This window comes from Palaemon carinicauda, unplaced genomic scaffold, assembly GCF_036898095.1.
Source record: "Palaemon carinicauda isolate YSFRI2023 unplaced genomic scaffold, ASM3689809v2 scaffold409, whole genome shotgun sequence".
Lineage (NCBI taxonomy): Eukaryota > Metazoa > Arthropoda > Malacostraca > Decapoda > Palaemonidae > Palaemon > Palaemon carinicauda.
This window is the reverse complement of record NW_027171661.1, coordinates 24415-46796: the sequence shown is the minus strand read 5'-3', so window position 1 is coordinate 46796 and position 22382 is coordinate 24415. Positions and strand designations below refer to the sequence as shown.

Below are 22382 nucleotides of genomic sequence, written 5' to 3'. Positions count from 1 at the left end.
GAAAGACCGATGTTTGCTTAAGGTTAAGACGCACGAAGTTAGAGTTATAGCAATCTCCGTGGCCTTCAAGCAAAATAAATCTCTGCAAAGTATTATGGACGCGACTTTTTGGAGAAGCAAGTCAGTGTTCGCGTCATTTTACTTAAAAGATGTCCAGACTCTTTACGAGGACTGCTACACACTGGGTCCATTCGTTGCAGCGAGTGCAGTAGTGGGTGAGGGTTCTACCACTACATTACCCTAATTCCAATATCCTTTTTAATCTGTCTCTTGAAATGTTTTTTAATATTGTTTTTTGGGATGTACGGAAGGCTAAGAAGCCTTTCGCATCCTTGTTGATTTGGCGGGTTGTCAAAGTCATTTCTTGAGAGCGCCCAGATTAGGGGTTTGATGAGGTCCTGTTAGTATGGGTTGCAACCCTTTATACTTCAGCTCCTGGGAGTCTTTCAGCATCCTAAGAGGATCGCTGGGCTTCGTGAGGAAGACAGACTTACAAGGCAGAGTAATCGTCTAAGTCAACTTCCTTACCAGGTACCTATATATTTTGGTTTTGTTATATTGATAACTGTCAAAAACTCTTAGCTTATACGCTGTAAACTTAATTAACTCTGGTCTCTACCCACCGCCTTGGGTGTGAATCAGCTATTATATATTCACCGGCTAAGTTAAATATTTAAAAATGATATTTTAATTATAAAATAAATTTTTGAATATACTTACCCGGTGAATATATAAATTAAAGGCCCTCCCTTCCTCCCCAATAGAGACGCAGCGGGACGAGAAGAATTGAAGGGTTTGTTTACATGCAAGAGTGGTATCTGGCCGATAGTTGGCGCTGGTGGTCACACCCGCAACCTTCATAGCGATCGCTCGCGAGTTTTTGAGTGTGTTTTCTGTCGAGCCGCTGAGTAGCAGCTATTATATATTCACCGGGTAAGTATATTCAAAAATTTATTTTATAATTAAAATATCATTTTGTTTTCTTTTTTAATTCCTTCAACCACTCGCTTTGTCTAAGATTGCTTATACTTTCAGATGTCAGACCTCGGTATCCTACTCAAAACTAAAATCTACAAGAAGGTTTTATTAAGGTGTGTGGCACACTGAACCTTCCAACCACTGCCTATTGTGGAACTTCAAGCAGTGTTAACTAAGGTAAAATAGGCTTTTTTCTCTTTATATGATATATTATTTTAACATTTATTGATTTTAAGAAATTCTTATTTTTCACTTTTCTCGTACATAGCTTCTTTCCTTTCCTCTCTGGGTTATTTCCCCTGTTGCAGCCCTTGATAACATCTTACTTTTCAAATTAGGGTTGTAGCTTACCTATTAACCCTTTTACCCCCAGGCTCTTTGGAAATTTCCAACCCTTAACCCCCAAGGGGTTATTTTTTCCCCAGCACATTTTGCAGTATATTTTTTTTAAATTGCTCTAACAGCCTTAATTTTTGTCATAGAGAGGTCAGGTTGGTCTCATTCTCTTGGAAAATGCCTGAATTTTCTCAAAAAATTATCAAAAATGTGAAAAAAAAATTTTTATAGCATTTTTTTGCAAGGACATACCGGTACGTCCATGGGGGTAAAGGGGTGGCTTTTGTGAAACGTACCAGTACATCCTTTGGGGGTAAAAGGGTTAATGGAAAGTATCAGTGCTATTTCATCCATGATCTGTTTAGTTAGCTGGACTTACCTCTAGTACTGCATAATACTAGTCAAGCAGTTCATTCTAATAGCCAGGCCTTCTCCATCATCAGGCTCAGTACTACACAGTATACTAGAAGTTTTATTCCAGCTGTGACCAATTTGTGGAATGATCTTCCTAATCGGGTAATTGAATCAGTAGAACTTCAAAAGTTCAAACTTGCAGAAAACTAGAAGTTTTATTCCAGCTATGACCAAGTTGTGGAATGATCTTCCTAATCAGGTAGTTGAATTGGTAGAACTTCAAAAGTTCAAACTTGCAAAAATTTTTTTATGTTGAATTGGATGACATAAATCTTTTTATAGTTTATTGATTAAATTTTTTAATATTAATATTTTTAAAATATTTTATCTTAGTTGTTCATTACTACTTGTATCGTTTATTTATTTCCTTATTTCCTTTCTTCACTGGGCTATTTTTCCCTGTTGGAGGCCTTGGGCTTATAGCATTTTCCTTTTCCAACTAGGGTTGTAGCTTAGCTAGTAATAATAGTATTAATAAGTTACTTTGTTTTGCATATCCGAGGAAACTTAATCAATCTGAGTTCAAACTTTGCCTATACTGTAATGCATATGTCTGTAGTGGACAAACGTCTTGATGTTTGTCAACTCTGTTACAATATCACTTCTAAGTTTGACAGAGGTGACTTGATGGGGGAATCTTACATTGTATAATGTACAGTATTGCTATTAGTATTTTGAAGTATCAATTGCCTCCGGGTCTTGTAAGAAGTCAGTGTGCTTATCACTTGTAGGTTAATAAGGTATGATTTTATTCGAATAGTAGTCTGAAATTGAGAGTATTAAAGATCTTGAAACTACCATGATTTTATTTCTGTCAGCTAACATCTTCATTTTCACCATATTAATTCTGTACTGATGATTGCTCTTGAAGATTTTCTTTCTTTTGCCTCTTTGTTAGTTACCCCTTCATTAGAAGATCAGCTGTTGCTGTCTTTTGAAATAAATGATCTATTGCTTGAGGGTACACTTGGGCACACTATTCTGTTATTTCTCTTCCTCCTGTTTTTTTGAAGTTTTTATAGTTTACATATGAAAGATCTATTTTAATATTGTTACTGTTTTTGAAATATTTTATTTAATTGTTCATTACTTTTGTAGTTTATTGATTTCCTTGTTTGCTTTCCTCACTGTGCTATTTTTTTCCCTGTTGGACCCCTTGTGCTTATAGCATCCTGCTTTTCCAACTTGGATTGTACCTTAGCTATTAATGATTTTAATTGTCACTAGTACAACTCACAGACCTTTTTTTTTTGTATAGTTCTGCTTACTAGGTTTCAATGAATTAATTTTGAGGTTGTTCTTGTTGATAGAGCCTTTGGATTTCACAGTACAGTACAGGAATAAGAAAAGATGACACTGTCAGTGTTAGAAAACTTGAAGAGCTTGGCGAGAGACATAGGGGAATATTTAGGAATATGGTTAAATTGTAAAGCAATTTTGGGATTTCTTTTTAATGAATGATTAGGAATTTTTCAGATTCAAATATATATTAATTTTGTAAATTTTAAACCTTTAGATTATAAGCTAAATTAATATTTCATGAAAAATATTAAACCTTCAAATTTCTAAGTGAGATTAATCGTCAGTCATCTCTGCAGTGAAAGCTTTCATAAATTGTCTTTTCTACAGGACTAATTCTGAGACTTCTATTTCAGGCAAGCAATACGCAGAAGTCATCTGGCCCCGGTAAAGTTGAAGCGTGTGGAAAGAGCTGCATATAAAGACGCCGTCCTGTTGCTTACGTCCTTGTCTGCTGATTGCCAGACGGGGGTTCGAGTCCCGGTCAAACTCGTTAGTTTCTACGATCGCTGCAACCTCACCATCCTTGTGAGGTAAGGATGGCGGCTTTGGGGGACCCTATATAGGTCTACCTGCTGAGCTATCAGCAGCCATTGCCTAGCCATCCTTGGTCCTAGTGTGGGTGCTGATCATATGTATAAATGGTTACCATCTACGGCAATGAAACAGCCTTTAAACCTTAAACCTTTAACCTTTAAATGGAAAGTGTGAAGAACTATTTTTAAAGAAAGAACCAAAAATTAGCATTTGAAGGATTCTGGTCCATCATTATATACATTTTACATTCAAAATTTCTTTCACCGATGTTTTTTAGGTTTCTATTTTTTGCATTTTAGGGTTATGTATAATAAGCAGCAGGGCTCAAAAGTTGGATATTAAAGAAGTTGTTGACTATCTCGATTGGTATAATTACTTGAAGAGGGAGAATCTTTTAACTAAACAGCTCTTTTATAGTATTTAAAACAAGTATGGATGTTTTTTAACTTGAGGTAGAATGTATTAACCCTTTTACCCCCAAAGGACGTACTGGTACGTTTCACAAAAGCCATCCCTTTACCCCCATGGACGTACCGGTACGTCCTTGCAAAAAAATGCTATAAAAATGTTATTTTTCATATTTTTAATAATTTTTTTGAGAAAATTCAGGCATTTTCCAAGAGAATGAGACCAACCTGACTTCTCTATGACAAAAATTAAGTCTGTTAGAGCAATTAAGAAAAAAATATACTGCAAAATGTGCTGGGAAAAAAATAAACCCCTGGGGGTTAACAGTTGGAAATTTCCAAATAGCCTGAGGGTAAAAGGGTTAAGCCCTGAGACCTTTATAGAAGAATATTCATTAGTAAGAATTATTTTGTCATGCCAGTCTTCTATTAAATGTAAGATTTCAGTTATTGTGTAATATGAGTGTCTCTCACTGGGGAATTTTCCTTTGTGCTGAATTAATAACACTTCTTGAACAGATGTTTTATGCCTCAATCAACACTATCAAATTTATATATAAATTTTGTTTAAATTGAATAAGTTAATTTTATTTATTTCCATCCTAAATTAATGTAAATTTTAAGAATTTTCTTTTTTTTTATTTTTCCAAACTTCACCTGATGTTCACATATACTTCAAAATCTTGTTTGCTTCCTTACGTTGATGCTTACCCCAACAGCTAGAAAATTTCCCTGTTTTCTTTCCTTTTAATAGGCTTAATAGCTTCCTGGCTAGTACAGTGGTAGCGTGTTTGCCTAGCATTCGCATGGCGGCAGATGGATCCCCGCCCGGGACCGCGAGTTTAAGCTGTTTGGAGAGGCCACTGCTGTGGTTGGGCACCACAGTTGGGGGTTAGGGCTTTCCTGCCTGACATTCTGGTGAGCATCTATTCTGATAAATCTGGAACTGAAACCAGAGACCTTCAACCTTTAAGTCTCTAGTATAGTATTGAGACAATTAAGACGACGGGGGTTGGCCCACTATCTTCTCTATCTGTCTGCGTCGATCTAAAGAAAACTTCTACTGACATATTCTGCAGATTATTTTTTTTCTTGTTATTAGCAATTATCACATGAATGGCAGTCCAGTCAAATCTCATGATTTTCATATAATATTGTTTAATCTAATGCAGAGGAAAATAGATGTTTAAAAAACTTTAACTGGTTTTATGCAGAGCGTATTGTTTGTTCTGGGAATATATCTTTTATACAGGATTTGTCAGCCATTCTCAGAGCATCTACCTGTTTGGATAAGATGATCAAGTCCTGAATGCATTAATTTTTGGAACTGAAGAATCTGAACATAAGGAGAGGTCAGAGATGGCAATTGATAGACATGTTTGTAACTTGGTAATAAAGAAAATATCATCTATTTCTCTAGCTCAAGATCCTTAAAGTTGGGGCAGTGGCTGGAATTTTTCAGTAATGGTGCAATATAGATATGTGATACACCTATTTGCCGAGATTTGTTTTGTAAAATCAATTCTATCTACCATAGCGTATTCTCCAATTTTGTGAGGTAGCCTGACAAGGGACTTAGCTGAGTTTGGTTGGTAGGCTTACGGCGCTACAGCCCACCCTTCCCTGTTTTCCACCGCAAATGTAGCTTCATAGGCTGATTCCCTTACTGCATCTGCCTCAACGCCCACCAAGTTGACCCAAGATAGCAGTGGTGCTTATCGGAACTGTGGCACAATCGGTCGCCATTCATTTCTAGTAAAGAAATATTCCCCTCTTAATTTGAACCTATAGAAAGAATCTCCTTTCAAACATTGACACACTTTATTTCGTTCTTAGCATCAGCTTAAAGAGTAGGTTAGTTTTATGTTGCCTCAGTCCAAGTGGTCTTCAATATAAGGGTATCATGATTCAACTGTTACTGGGTTTCAGAGCCAAAATTGTTCTTGAATAATGTTACCCTTTTTATATCTTCGTACTCCTTTGTCCTGAGATGCAATCAAAGGGAGGGATGGGATATTTTCAGTTAACCCATCTGATGCTTATTCTCGTGTTCCACAGGTTTATGTTAATACCTCAAGTTTCTATGGTTTCTTAAGACAAACGTTATTTTTCTTAATTGATAAACTTTGCGGTAAAGTTGTCCCTTTAGTTTATTGGTAAATTATGTAATGTTAAAGTAGTGTTAACTATTTTTTATTTTGTTTTGCAAGAAAAGGGATTTTGACGAAGGAAAAGTCTATTTCTGGGGAGAGACCTGTGGCGCCCGGCGAAAAGTCCTTCTTGTATACCTTTTCTGATAAAAACCTTCCAATTATACCAGAGAAAGATAAAAGCATGGAATGCTGAGGTTACAACCCTCGCGCGAGCACCTTTTGGGTGTCGTGTATAAAGCAAAGGCGCGTGAAATCCACTATTCACAGGTTGTCTTCCATTTAGTTAATTCCTTCGCCAAAGGGATGGGCCGATACAGAGGCCCTAGACACATCCCCATCGCCGCACCACCCACGCCACGACGCGAGCGCCATCTGAACAACATCCTTCTGTATTGACCATGATGGCTTGGAAAGGAAAGGGTGGGATCGTGTAAAATAAGGGGAAGGGTTTCGCCGGGCGCCACAGGTCTCTCCCCAGAAATAGACTTTTCCTTCGTCAAAATCCCTTTTCTGGGTCGAACCTGTGGCGCCGGGCGAAAATGTACCAGAGAATGCCTTCCAAGCCCAACAATAACTACTAATTTAATAAGGGGAGAGAAACAACACCATGTAAAGAAAATCATATATAATTCAGGTAAGTAGGCATAAAATATAAACTAGCCACAGGGCATAGTGAGAGTAAGGATAAACAAACATGATAACAAGGAAACCTCTGAGTATCAGAGGAAAACATGCAACAAAACTGACATGGCTAAGAATATCCCAACTTAATAACAAGGGAAAACAATAATAGTTACAATCATATTAACCTAATATGTAATACACTTAGGGCTAACGAACCACCAAGGAAGCGGCGTCGTGGTGCGAGTGGCGGGTAGGAGGGAGAAGAGAAGAGATGGATGAAAGGAAGAACAAAAGATCAATGGGGAGAGATAAGGCTCCCAGCTGCAACCGTTGGATATTTAAGAGCCTGTAAGTTCTTTAGATAGTGGCGTTTGAAGACCATAGGAGATTTCCAACCCGTGTACTTCTTAAGGTTATCAAAGTCCATATTCTGGAAATAGTTGATGGAGGTAGCTATCGATCGGATATCATGAGCATGGGGAAATGATCCCGGATTGGCTTGTTTAATGAAGTATAGGATCTGTTGCCTAATGCCACGTATGGAAATGGTACCTCCTTGTTCTCTGATAAACAAGGGGCCAGACGATCGGGTAGCAGTCCTGGCTAAAAAGGCCCTGAGAGTGGTGACCGGACATAGAGAAGTATCTTGGAGAAGAGGAATAATCTTCCAAGGGGACCACCTATTTTGGGGGTCCTCGTTCTTAGCTAGGAACGCCCTGTCTGGTGAAAGAAGTACCTCACCTGAAGGGAGGAAATCCATGTTCTCTGAGTTTCGTGAGAGAGCTGCTAGTTCTGAGATTCTGGAACCCGAGGCCAAAGCTGTTAGAAATAAAGTCCTCCTAAGAAGAGTGATATAAGAGCAGGATTCGTTGTCCGTGTCGGAGGCCAGTTTGAGGACATCATTTAGAGACCAAGAGACCTTTTGAGGACGGACCGAAGGTCGAAGCCTAGCACATGCTTTTGGAATAGATGAGAAATAAGACTCCGCCAGGTTAATGTTAAACCCAACCAGGAAGACTTTCCTCAGAGCTGACTTAATGGTGGTTATAGTGCTAGCTGCTAGGCCTTTGTCAAAAATGGACCTAAAGAAGGAGATGGCTAAATTAGGAGTCATAACCGAATGGTCTGAAGTCCTTAAGAAATCCGCTAGTTTCTTAACCGCCGAATCATATTGGCGAATCGTTGAGTCCCTTTTGTCTGATTCTATAAAGAGGACATTATCTGGGTCGATGTTTGCGTCCCTACGTGCCGCAAACTTCATGAAATCCACAAAGTTAGGGTTTTGGCTATCCTTGAGGAATCTGACACAGTCCGTGTTTGGACCACCTGGGTCAGTTTGGGGAATGGGATCCGGAAGGGACGGAGTTTCAACTCGAGGAGGAGAGGAAACCAACTGCTCTTTGGCCAGTGAGGTGCCACTAAAGCTACTACCCCGTTGAAGGAGCGGAGTTTGTGCAAGACTTTCAGTAGAAGATTCACTGGAGGGAATAAGAAGATCTTCTGCCAATGGTTCCAATCCAGGGTTAATGCGTCCATGGCATAAGCCTGAGGGTCCAGGTTCGGTGTCACATAACACGGGAGTTTGTGATTGAGTCGGGTCGCGAATAGATCTACCTGGAGACCTGGAACCAGCCTGAGTATCCACCGGAAGGAGTGCATGTCCAGGGACCATTCCGATTCCAGTGGGCTCGTCCTGGATAATGCGTCTGCTATCACATTCTGGACTCCTGCTAGGTGAGTTGCTGACAGGAACCAGTCTTTGTCGGCTGCCAAGGTGAAGATAGTGACCAGGATCTGATTCAGGTTGGGTGATTTGGACCCCCCTCTGTTGAGGCAGTGGACTACGGCCCTGCTGTCTGAGACTACTCTGATGTGGGTCGACCTCGGAGGGGAGATTCTCTTCAGGGTCAAGAACACCGCCATGGCTTCGAGAACATTGATATGGAACTGTCTCATGGCGGGTGACCAAGAGCCCTGACACATCTGATGTTGGGAGTAACCCCCCCAACCACTCAGAGACGCGTCGGTATGAATTGTCACTTGTGGAGAGGGGAACTGTAGAGGAACCGACTTGGAGAGGTTCCTCCGATCGGACCATGGTTGTAGTCTCATTTTCAAGACAGAGGGGATCTTCGAGGTCTAAGCTTTAGTCTTTAGCTACGACTTAGCTTTTTATCTTTCACAATTGAATTATTAGCCACAATTGAATTATTCAGGGCATCTCATTATCCTCCGGCGTCACCGGAGGTCGCCCAAACACTTAACACTTAAAGTTGCCTTAGCTAATTAGCTAAGGCTCCTTTATTCAGGACATTTCATTACGATCCGGCCTCACCGGAGCTCCGGCTTCACCGGAGGTCGCCCATACACTTCACACTTATATTTGCCTTGCCTTTAGCTAAGGCTGGTGTTTGTATTTATTTTAAGGGCATGTCACTGCTTCCCCGACCCTTGGAGGTCGGCGGATTACTTTAAGCTTATTATCCTTATGTCATTAACAGACATTGGGTGCATTACAAATATACAGACAATTGAATTTTAAAGTGCCAACAATGGTATGGGGCAGTATCAACTTAAAGTTAATAGTTAGTTGTTTGGTCAATGCAATATGGGTGCTTAAGTAATTCAGTGAGTGCCAGAACTCTAAAATAATAGGTTTTTATCCCTTATCAGAGTTTCAAGCATCACCAGACTCATGTCTCCTTTCTTTTACAGAAGGCCCGTTGTACTGCTGAAGGATGCTCTGCCTCGTTCAGCGACCCCGTTGGGCATGACCTCTGCAAGAAATGCTTTTTATGTTATAGATGTATTTAATGCAAAGGTCCTGGAGTTGATAAAATGCTTTGTATATTTTGTTTGGATGTCTCTGTAAGGCCTAAACTAAGTGGGCATGGTCCTCTGTATTCTGATTTGACTACCAATCTTTGTTGTCTAATTCTTGTAATAAATTTCTTGACAACTGATTGCCAATAATTGGGAACATGTACATTTATATATAGCTAAGCTAGAACTCTAATTGTAAAAGCAGTATGCTATAGGCCCAAGGGCTCCAGCAAGAAAAATAGCCCAGTAAGGAAAGGAAATAAGGAAACATAGAATAGTATGCCTGGGTGTACCCTCAAGCAAGAGAATAATAACCCAAGACCATAGAAAACCATTGTACAAAGGCTATGGCACTCCCCAAGACTAGAGTACAATACAGCGGTTTAGTTTTAGAGTATCCTGAAGAACTGTTTACCATAGTTAAAGAGTCTCTTCTACCCTTACTAAAAGGAAAGTAGCTACTGAACAATTACAGTACAGTAGTTAATCCCTTGAGTGAAGAGGAATTATTTGGTTATCTTAGTGTTGTCAGGTGTATGAGGAGAGAGGAGAATGTGTAAAGAATAGGCCAGACTATTCAGTGTATGTGTAGGCAAAGAAAATTGAGCCATAACCACTATCTGGCCAGTCAAAGGACCCAATAACTCTCCAACAATAGTTTCTCAGCGGGTGGCTGGTACCTTGGCCAGCCTACTACCTACAGGTACGCAATTCTTCTTGTGCAAATGAAGCCTAGAGCAAGTTGCAAAAAGGCACCATAAAATTTTCTGGTGTTACATTGCCATCCTTCTGTAGTGCAAGTCAAGGCTTGCATTTGTTAGCATGGCTATTTAATTTAAACTATGTCATCTTCCTACGTAAAGTAAAGCATAGCAGTTTTTCACATCACTTGGCATTTTCTTCAATGGTACCTATTGAAAACAACCCTGTCTTCGTAATGTGTTGGACTGGGGCTTGAGACCAGCGCAACCTCGATAGTTTTTTGTAGTGTATACAACCTCGCTACCCTTGTGAAGTAAGTATATATGGTTTGAGGGGAGTCTATAGGTCTACCTGATGTGTTAAAAGCAGCCATTGTCTGCTCCTCCCCTGTCCTTTGGGTGGAGAGGGGACTTGAGCACTGATCATATGTATATAAGGTCAGTCTCTAGGGCATTGTCACTGTGCCATACCTCTGCCATTCATGTGCAACCTTTAAAGAACAATAGCCTTCAAACCATTGCTCAATGCTGGTGTCTGCAAAATCTGCTATGATGAACACAAGCTTTGGGTATAACGGTAAGTGGATTCATCGACAGATAGTGTTCTCTTTTTCAATGTAAAGTACAGCTGTCAACCTTCCTAAATCATTCACATTTTTAATCATACAGGTATTTAGAAAATGTCTAGGCCTACTGATATACATGAGGAGTTTGAAATTCTAAATCTTTTGGGGGTGATGTTTAATGTCCAATAGTTCACCTCTTCATGACAATAGATGTCATTTGTTCTTGGAATTCATTTTAAATGTCAAGAAAATACCAAAGTTAAGAGAGTCGGCAATGCGATTTACATGTTACCTGATGCTCGTCCGTAGCTTACACATTTGGATGTCCATAATTTTTTTTTTTAAATTATTAAATTATCGTATTCAATCTTGTCTTCTTTATTATTACTGCTTCCTTAGTGTTAAGTCCACCTATTAATATTAGTATTATTATTATTGTTATTAGCTATGCTACAACCCCAGTTGGAAAAGGCAGGATGCTATAAGCCGAAGGGCTCCAACTAGGAAAATGGCCCAGTGAGGAAAGAAAACAAGAAAATAAATAAACTACAAGAGAAGTAACTAACAATTAATATGATATATTTTAAAAACAGTAACAAAATTATAAAACATCTTTCATATATAAACTATAAAAGCTAAGAAAAAAAACTAGAAGAGAAAGAAGATAATAGTTTGCCCGAGTGTATACTCAGGCAAGAGAATTTTGTAACCTCTTCTGTCATTAGGTTACTTAAGGCCTACTGTATTCATAATGTCCAAAATTGAAATTAACTATTCTAATGAAGTTTGAGGTTCATCTTGTGTTTGCCAGCTATCATTATCAAATGCTACATTCACAATTATAGCAATACGTCAATCTATATTTCAGTGACATTTTTTATATTGGCATCATCTTTGTTAAGCAGCTCTTCTAAGAGAAGAGCATTCTAAAATAAAACCATTGTTCTCTAGTATTGGGTAGTGTCATAGCCTCTGTACCATGGTCGTCTTCCACTGGCTTGGGTTAGAGTTCTCTTGTTTGAGGGTACACTCTGGCACAGTATTCTATTTGTTTCCTTGTTTCCTCTCCTCACTAGGCTATTGTTCCTGTTGGAGCCCTGGGGGTTATAGTATATTGCTTTTCCAACTAGGGCTGTAGCTTAGCTAGTAAAAAATATATTCAAATAGCAGTCTATTTACAGAAGTATACAGTAGACCTACACCAAAACGCTCAACTATTAGATCTTTAAATTAATTTAAACATGAAATTAAGCAGCTGCTTTTAATGTAAAATATTGTGTATTTCCAATTCCATTTGGTGTTCAATAAAATGCATCAGACACCTCCAACCAAACTTAATTCCTTCATTTCAAAACTCCTCCATTCACCCAGTGTGAACTTAGCAACAAATACATCACAAAGGATATAGTTACATTGTTTAACTGCTTCTTTAATCCGTCAAAACTATTATAAGGGTATTTACATAACATTTCCCTTCATTTAAAAGATAAATGTTTGTAAAGATAGTTAAACAAACATAGGCTAATGCTGGTTTACATGAAGTCTATAGGCTAACTATAAATGGAGCCTTTGTACATTAGCGGCCAGTTCCTCCCATGTGTATCAGAATGGATACCAGCTAACCTAAACTTCCTACCCCCTAACCTAACCTACATGCCATGTCCTTACTTGCCTAATAGGGGTTACCCCCCCCCCCCTGTGATCCCCCTTATACTGCTGTATTCTTAGCCAGCCATCATCCTACATACAGGTGGCCGCTATTATACATACACCCCCCTATAAATGCTAGAAACTATTCTTAAGTGAATATTACTAATTTTGTACCATACAACTATATAATTTATGGAAGATAATATTCCTAAGGGCAGTAACTCATAAATTTGCTAAGATAACTTTATAACAAAAAGAGAAATAAAGTTTTTTCGTGGTGGTTAAATATATCATAGTTACCCTTAAATAACGTTTTCTCTAAATTAAAAGTCGCACCGTTTTCTTTTTCCTAAAACCCGCTGATTTAGGGGTAACTCACTTATAAATTTCACTCGTATACTGTATATCAATTAAATATTAAATTAAATTCATACGAATGTCTTCTGAACTCATATTATAATTAAATTAATCTATTGGAAGAATGTTTTAACATTTATCCTAAGTGAAATACTATAGTTTTAGCTGATTAAAAGGCTATAGAACGCAGGCTATGGTGGAGGTCTCTGATTGGATAAAGCAATTCTTTAACCAGGGGGACAACTTGTTGAGAATTTGTCTCCAAATCTGGGAATTTTTAGTTTTTTTTTTTTTGGGGGGGGGGGCCCAATACGTCTGGTAACTGAAAAACACTCTACTGTAAATACTTGTGAATAATTCACTCTTCAATAAGATTTATAATAACTTAATTACGTTTTATTGTTTTCCTGTGGTATGAAATTGATTACAATTATAATTTGATTAATATATCTTTCAGAGCACAAACTGTAATCAGAACATGAGTTCAAGATTTAAAAAAATGATATTTTACTGTTTGTGGTTTTACAAATACCATAATTAAAAGTATATACAGAATATATTATAATCATAGACGATACAGGAGTACATAGTACAACATTTTAAAGGCTACAGATTTAATTGTGTTGAAAAATGCCTGGAGAAATTACTTCAGGTCTAGGGAACTTTTAGGGTCTAGGGAAGTCCCTGAGTGTGTAGACAGTAGAAGAAGGTTCATTTCTGTCTCAGACACACACACACAAGGAAGGAAGTGTCTCGTGTCTTTTAACTTGTGATTCTGTGAACAATGAAGGATTTAGTGGGTAAGAAGGGACAAACTTTACAAGATATTTTGTTCTATTGTGTCTTAAATGTTGTTTTATCACTCGAAATACTGTAGATTCGAATATATTATAGGTGTTGTAGGTTACCATGATTGATAGCAAACCATAGAATTTCTGTAAGGGTCTTTTAATGGCGAAGAGTTTTTATGAAAAGACATTTCTAGAAATGTTCTTTTTAGCATGTGGTGGTAAATCCCTTGATTATAGAAAGGTTATTAAATGAGATTGTTTCTAGATGTGGCTTTAACTGTTCAATTAATGATAGAACGGTGTATAATTAGCTGTGTGGTTTTGAGTTCTAGGTAGGCACACTGTAATTACCTATAATTATAGTTGTTACTTTAAAATAGAATGGGGGATATTATCAAAGCCTGTAGCCGTAGCTCTAGATTTTAAATTCCAAATCAAATGTTTATAATACCTACTTTCTATGGATTTTTTGTTCCCATGGTTGAAATAGAGGGTAGTAGCCTTTTAGTATCTGCTCAATGTCTTATCTGATGAAATACAGAACTGTTTTAATCACTTACTTTGATTTAATCTGCTAAGAAATTTGACGAGCTTTTTTCACATTTTTAAATTTGTGAATGTGACGATGGTGATTAGATAGTGTGGAAATTGTGTAATTTGTGCAATTATTTGCATTGTAAGAGTGTAATTAAGAAACGAGAGTTTCAGCTGATGTGTGTTGGAGAGTTGTTCGTTAGTTGACCAGAAATATAATTCAGTGAACTCATTCTCACAATCATTATTTTACTAATACACAAAATGAATTCTTTGTTATAATTTGGTATATGCATACTGTATAAATTCCCATATATCATTCATTTGAATACAAATATATACAATTCTTGAAACAAATATATAAATTACAGTTATTTTGCTTTAAGAAACAATTATTGTCTCACTTAAGATTAGTTTGACAACTAGCTGTATCAGCCACGCCCACCAATTAAGCTACTTCCAGACTCTCTCTCTCTCTCTCTCTCTCTCTCTCTCTCTCTCTCAATTCTTGATTAAGCACTGGAAAGTTCCACACAAGTAGCTCTCTCTCTCTCTCTCTCTCTCTCTCTCTCTCAATTCTTGATTAAGCACTGGAAAGTTCCACACAAGTAGCTCTCTCTCTCTCTCTCTCTCTCTCTCTCTCTCTCTCTCTCTCAATTCTTGATTAAGCACTGGAAAGTTCACACAAGTAGCTCTCTCTCTCTGTCTCTGTCTCTCTCTCTCTCTCTCTCTCTCTCTCTCTCTCAATTCTTGATTAAGCACTGGAAAGTTCCACACAAGTAGCTCTCTCTCTCTCTCTCTCTCTCTCTCTCTCTCAATTCTTGATTAAGCACTGGAAAGTTCCACACAAGTAGCTCTCTCTCTCTCTCTCTCTCTCTCTCTCTCTCTCTCTCAATTCTTGATTAAGCACTGGAAAGTTCCACACAAGTAGCTCTCTCTCTCTCTCTCTCTCTCTCTCTCTCTCTCTCAATTCTTGATTAAGCACTGGAAAGTTCCACACAAGTAGCTCTCTCTCTCTCTCTCTCCCCACAGAAGTAGCTCTCTCTCTCTCTCTCTCTCTCTCTCTCTCTCTCTCTCTCTCTCCACAGAAGTAGCTCTCTCTCTCTCTCTCTCTCTCTCTCTCTCTCTCTCTCTCCACAGAAGTAGCTCTCTCTCTCTCTCTCTCTCTCCACAGAAGTAGCTCTCTCTCTCTCTCTCTCTCTCTCTCTCTCTCCACAGAAGTAGCTCTCTCTCTCTCTCTCTCTCTCTCTCTCCACAGAAGTAGCTCTCTCTCTCTCTCTCTCTCTCTCTCTCTCTCTCCCCACAGAAGTAGCTCTCTCTCTCTCTCTCTCTCTCTCTCTCTCTCCACAGAAGTAGCTCTCTCTCTCTCTCTCTCTCTCTCTCTCCACAGAAGTAGCTCTCTCTCTCTCTCTCTCTCTCTCTCTCTCTCTCTCCCCACAGAAGTAGCTCTCTCTCTCTCTCTCTCTCTCTCTCTCTCTCTCCCCACAGAAGTAGCTCTCTCTCTCTCTCTCTCTCTCTCTCTCTCTCTCTCTCAATTCTTGATTAAGCACTGGAAAGTTCCACACAAGTAGCTCTCTCTCTCTCTCTCTCTCTCTCTCTCTCTCTCTCAATTCTTGATTAAGCACTGGAAAGTTCCACAGAAGTAGCTCTCTCTCTCTCTCTCTCTCTCTCTCTCTCTCTCTCTCTCTCTCAATTCTTGATTAAGCACTGGAAAGTTCCACACAAGCAGCTCTCTCTCTCTCTCTCTCTCTCTCTCTCTCTCTCTCTCAATTCTTGATTAAGCACTGGAAAGTTCCACACAAGTAGCTCTCTCTCTCTCTCTCTCTCTCTCTCTCTCTCTCTCTCTCTCTAAGTGTATCCCAAGATATGAATTATTTGTAAGTTTAGACTAAGTCAGCCTCGTGTCATCTCATCACGTACAATTGCACAGAAGTGGTTGGTAGAATAAAGGCTTAATTTTGATCTTTAAGGGACTCTCCATACCACTAATACATTGAAATTAAGTTTAAATCAAAGCAGAAAATTGCTGTGATAAAAGTCCAAGTAGGAACACGACTTTTTATTTAGATATTTAGAAATTATTCTTGTGAAAACCTTTATAGAAATGATTTATTTTGTTTGGAACTCGTGTTTTTTTATCATATTCCAATAGCAGACGTATAATTACCTCATTAGTTAATGACCAATTAACTCTTACTGTAAGGGGGGGGTGTCCTTGCCTGTTTTTCGACCAACCAGACAGAACTGGTTTTCTGCATATTTGTTCTTCGTTTAAGAGGACGGACCTACTCGTTGAAAGTGAACTGTGAATTCTCAAAAATATCAGTTTTTATTATGAAAATGGGAAGCCTTATTTAGTAATTAATACCAACGGTCTTTGTTCAGTATCAAGGTAAAAGTTGAATTAATTTTGTTATTAAGTGATTATCTTCATGGGGAAATTACAGGTGACATTATCATTTTAATATTAAAACCTTAAAGACATACTTTGTGGATTAGGCAATTTGAATCGAAGGTGTGACTTTAACTCTGTAATAATTAGAAGAAAAAAAATGCAGAACTGTATTCTATAATGTTAAATGATTAGTGCTTCTGTTTTTACTGTAAGTGGGGTGGGGAGGTCCCTAGTCTATTTTTCGACCAGTCAGGAAAAAGTGAATTTCAACATATTTGCTCTTCGTTAAGAAGACGGCCTTACTCGTTGTCAGTGATTTTTTTTAAACTGGTTTTAAATATAGAAATATGAAGCCTTATTTAGTTATGTAAGGGCAATAAGCTAATTTTGTATTGAATATATTAACGTTTGAATTAATAAATGATGAATAGTTTCATGTGGAAATTTCCGAAGGCAATATAATTTTGATGAGACAAAACTGGTTATTAGTGATCAACAAGATTACAAAGAGCGTCAATACTGTCCTTAATACTTCGTGGACTAAGCAACTTGAATCGAAGGCGTGACTATAAAATTTTTGTGTACTACATTTCATCTTTTAGTTTAGATTTTAGTCAATTTTGTGACTGTGGGAAATGGCAGTGTTTATAAATAGTTTGATACTTGACATTAAGCTATTTTCTGTGTAAGGAAATATATTACTTTAATTGATCTAAAGTAATCAGCCATGAAAGTATTTTGACTTTCTAAAGGTAGTTATGAAGGACCAATACTTCTGTAGGGTTTCAAATCTGAAAGTCTTTGTTGAGATGGTATAACAGTGGAGAGACCTTGACGTGGTGAAAGGGTTTGCGTATCGCCATGATGAGCAAAGCTGTACTAGTCAGGGGCACCCATACTAGGTGGTTTGCTGTGAGTAATCAGACCAAAGTCTCCAATCATCACCAATCCATAATTGGTCAGCGTGGTGATGAAAAGATTGGACAAACCCCAGACATGAATTGATATGTCTGAGGTCTTTGTTCTGCAGTGGACTAGAAACAGCTGATGATGATGTTGCTGTTGTTGTATAAGTTATAATTGTAAACCAACTAAGTACAAATTTAACAATGTATAGATACTGAGGTACTTAATGAATTGAATGCTCCCATTTGGCAATGTGGTACAAAACTAATCAAAAGTGTTGCTTATAAACATCGCTTCCACAGCTATAGAATGTAGGCAATTGTGACACATTACAGTAGTGTTACTCTTTATTTGAAAGGATTATTTAGGAACTAAATTCTAAAGTATTTGTCTATATTGAATCATGTTCGTTTCCAGGTGATGTAGGATATCTTGAAATGTGTTGTTCATCTTTCAATAATCGGGATTTTTCCTAAAACATAAATTGTCTTGTTTATAATAAGGTTTATTTTTTTGTGATTCAGAGTCTGGTTACTGTAAATGGCTTTCAGTATAGTTTGGCCAATAGGTGAACTTTTAATGCTTTCGTTTTAAAACTGGGGTACGATTTCGGTTTTGTATTTATTTCCATTTTATTTTCATTGAAATATCAATTATCATTCTATTATTTTTCATATGTTTGTTGCAGAATCGTCGTAGGTTAAAGAAAATTTCTCACTAAATTCAGATTGTAGGCTTATCAATGACCCACACCAGATAAAGGTTAATTTGGAAAATATCTATCTAGGTGCCATGTCCTCGACGTGGGCTGTCAATTACCCTCACCTGGTCCTGTCATAAACTTTCTGTATAATTTAGAATTTTCCAATTGTTACATTCTTTCTTTAAATCCTACAGTAAGCTGTACAAAAACTGTTTCATTTGCCGGCCTCTTGCTCTCCCCCCCTTCTATATTTCTCATAAGGCACAAAAGTTTCTTATCTCTTCTTATTACATGTACCAGAAATTCCATCTAATTCCTCCTCATCAAATTTAGAAGTGATTCTCTCTCTCTCTCTCTCTCTCTCTCTCTCTCTCTCCTCTCTCTCTCTCTATGGGATCTTGAACATTCTTCTGTAAAACCATAATTCAGCTGCATTTATTTCCCTTTTCAAGTTCTTGTTTAATGCCCACTTTTCTAAACGCCATGCAGGGACGTTTCCAATTAGCCACCATAACCAATCTTGATAATTATTCTTTCCTATTACCACAAACTGCAGTTTTATTTTCATTTATTTGTAGTCATCTGTCAACCATTCTCTATCACTTTTTTAGAATATCTACTGTATCATCAGTGTCATTTATGGAGAAGTATAATTGTGTATCATCAACGAAAAGTTTGACCTCACTCCAGTTTCCCTATCATAGTTTTGATAAATAAATACTAAAGATACAAAATAAATTAGTATTGGGCCTAATACACGTCCTTGTGGCATCTCTGCTCAATGGTTCGCGTGATGAGTAAAAATTTCCAGTTTCGTACACAATAGCCTCTTTTAACCCCTAGAATCATTACAGATAGTTTCATCTTATTGGAGCCAAAATGTACATATACTGTAGGCTCTAGAGCTTACATATATGCGATCCCAAAACTATTTAAGAAGCTCCCACTAGACATAAGGAAGAATGAATATATCAAGGCTTTCAAGAGGAAACAGAAGATTTTCTTGCTGGTTAAGTGCTTCAATGAAGTGGATTAGAAAATTAACATACAATATGCTATTAAATACTAGGATTATATACGACAAACTGATCTTGCAGGTTCTGTAATGAGTAGGGCTTTTCTTTGTGTAATACGACCAGGAAAACAGCCACACCTGTCTTCATCCACTATTGCAAGTCAATCATATTTACAATACTGCATAAAGTTGTCACAGTAGATTATAATGGTGCTTGAATCAGTAGAACTTCAAAAGTTCAAAGTTGGAGCAAATGCTTTTTTGTTGACCAGGCGGACATGAGTCTTTTTATAGTTTATTTATGACATATTTGTTTTTGATGTTGTTAATAGTTTATATATGACATGTCTGTTTTGACGTTGTTACTTATTTTAGAATGATTTATTGTTAATTTGTTCTCTTCATTTATTTATTTCCTTATTTCCTTTCCTCACTGGGCTATTTTTTCCCTGTTGGAGCCCCTGGGTTTATAGCATCTTGCTTTTCCAACTAGGGTTGTAGCTTGGATAATAATAATAATAATAATAATAATAATAATAATAATAATAATTGTCTATATGCAGGCTGGTTATCCGGCAATGTTTCATACTTCCCATATGACTAACTAGTAATTATAAAATGACATATTCGAGCCCTTTTGCCATGAAGGATAAATTCGAAATAGCCACTGTCTCCGATTTAGGATATTTACTAGTCAATGGTAGCATTTAATATTTCTGAAACACTATAAAAGCATTTTACTCCAATGACTTTAGATATTACCATATGATAAATTTCACGATTTGATTTGTAGCCCCCTTTAAAAATCCTGATGACTTCTTCATTAAAACAGAATGTCAGAAAACTCAATCATCATTAAAACTCTTTTTTTTTTATCTTATTTGTGTGTCTGGTTTAACACCAATCTGATTCTGAATAGCCGCAAAAGATCCAATTGTATATTTTTATTTTGCTTTTGGAATTTTAGTAAGTTATCAGCTAGTTCTTGGTCACAATGTACACCCGGTAGCATTTTTCTTCAACCTTTTAGAAGACTGATGTATATAGCTTATTCCTATGTTGCTGGTGCTTCCTTCTTAATAGGCCCTTTATGGCTGTGTATTCCTACTATACTACCTCCTCCTGTAAATCATGCTTGGCACTCATTATCTTCATCATTCACTTTGTAACAAACTCCACTTAACCTCGACGTTTTTTTCTCTCATTGCAATAAGTCTAGTAAAATATATTCTTTACCAGCAAAACCATATAATTTGAATGTCTTTGAACACCAATAAGTGTATTGAGGATACTTGTCTCTCGTATATCATAGATTCGATATCACTGAAATGTATTTAAGCAAGATATTTATTAGGAATCTTTTTAAAAAGACATAAAAAAATCTTTCTTTAAATCAGTTACTTTTCTTTATCTATTCTTGCGTCCTTTTCAAAGAATAAGATTTATTAGTTTGTAAAGGTTGCATTAACACTTATTATATAACTCTCTCTCTCTCTCTCTCTCTCTCTCTCTCTCTCTCTCTCTCTCTCTCAGCATAAAATCCACTGAAATATTAAATATTCGGAAGTGTATCCCAAGATATAAGTTATTTGTAAGTTTATACTAAGTCAGCCTCATGTCATCTCAGCGCGTGCACTTACACAGAAGTGTTTGGTAGAATAAGAGGCTTAATTTTGATCTTTAAGGGACTCTATACCACCAATGCATTGAAATTCAGTTTAAATCAAAGTAGGAAATTGCCGTGATAAAAGCCCAAGTAGGGACACGGCTTTTTATTTAAGTTTTTAGAAAATAATTTTTGGAAAACCTTTATAAAAACGATTTATTTTGTATGAAACTCGTGTTTTTTCTCATATTCCAATAGCAGACGTTTAATAACCTTATTAGTTAATGACTAATTAACTCTTACCGTAAGGGGGTTGGGGTCCCTTGCCTATTTTTCGACCAACTAGACAGAAATGGTTTTCTGCATATTTGTTCTTCGTTTAAGAGGACCGGTCTACTACTCCTTGTCAGTGAATTTTCAAAAAAATCAGTTTTTAATCTGTAAATTAAAAGCCTTATTCAGTAATTGATACTAAGTCTTCCTTCATTATCAAGGTAAAAAGTTGAATTTGTTTTACATTAATTAATTTTATTACATACACACACAAAGGCCTGATTTTCTCTCTAATAATTACTAGCATAAATATTTTGACTTTAGTAGTGGTTATGAAGGATCAGTTCTGTTTTGTAACCATGTTAAAATGAGTGGAGATGCTTCAACAATCATAATTTTAATCTGATTTTAATTTATTGTTTACATCTTAAATTGTGGTAAAGAATGATTCAAAATCACTATTTATAAACTTTAGAGAAAATACATTTTTGTTCAATCATGCTTGTGTTTCTAGGTGATATGGGCAGTCTTGCTGGAGTTGCTCAACTTGTTCATCATCATTATTATTATTATTATTATTATTATTATTATTATTATTATTGTTATTATTATTATTATCATTATTATTATTATTATTATTATTATTATTATTAATCACGGCTTTTCCTAAAGAAATGCATAAATCTATTTAGCCAGATATTGTGAATAACTTGCCATACAGTTGGGCCCATACATGAACTTTACTTTACATTTACTTTACTGTCTGTTTTTCTGGCCCTACAAAGTCAGTTTATCGTATGCATATTCTAATGTATTTTGCATAAAACACAATTATTGTTTATTTTCCAATGCTTTCGTTTTGAAACCGGGCCATGATTTAGGCTTAGTATTTATTTCCTCTTTCTTTGCTTCGAGATATTTAACTTCTGTTTTCATATGTTGGTTGCAGAATCGTAAGAAGTATCGACGAATTTCTTGTGTAATTCTGATATATATGAGGAAATATGTTTGGGAGAGCATTTATTGATACGAATGAATTCATATTAAGCTATCATTAATATTTTTCTGTCATTCACTAGTGAAAAGGCTTACTCGGTTCTTTAGTTAATAACTAAACAATCATTGCAATTGGTGGTGGGGTGTTTTGGTTCTTAGTCTGTTTTAAGACCAGTCCGGCAAAAGTGGTTTTCAATAGATTTGTTCTTAGTTGTTTTTAATCTGAAATTAATATTGCTTATTTAGTTTAATGTAAATTTAATAACTTAATTTCATTTCAAATGTATTAACTTTTGAATTGATAAATGAAATATAGTT

General features: G+C 36.8%; 2 long non-coding RNA genes across 9 annotated transcripts in view; both read left to right on the top strand.

Annotated features, from left to right (window-relative positions):
* The window catches only part of LOC137636847 (uncharacterized), a 62107-nt gene extending 57265 nt beyond the window's left edge, over positions 1 to 4842 (top strand). For 7 of the 8 annotated variants that reach the window (XR_011043251.1, XR_011043250.1, XR_011043248.1 and 4 more), the window contains 2 exons: positions 1036 to 1155; positions 3384 to 4551. This is a non-coding gene — a long non-coding RNA (uncharacterized lncRNA). Of the gene's footprint in view, positions 1 to 1035; positions 1156 to 3383; positions 4552 to 4725 lie in introns of those variants that run through there. The other variant, XR_011043249.1, reaches the window with a different exon arrangement.
* Positions 4843 to 13561: 8719 nt separating this feature from the next.
* The window catches only part of LOC137636849 (uncharacterized), a 32389-nt gene continuing 23568 nt past the window's right edge, over positions 13562 to 22382 (top strand). The window contains exon 1 of the long non-coding RNA XR_011043257.1: positions 13562 to 13645. This is a non-coding gene — a long non-coding RNA (uncharacterized lncRNA). The remainder of the gene's footprint in view (positions 13646 to 22382) is intronic.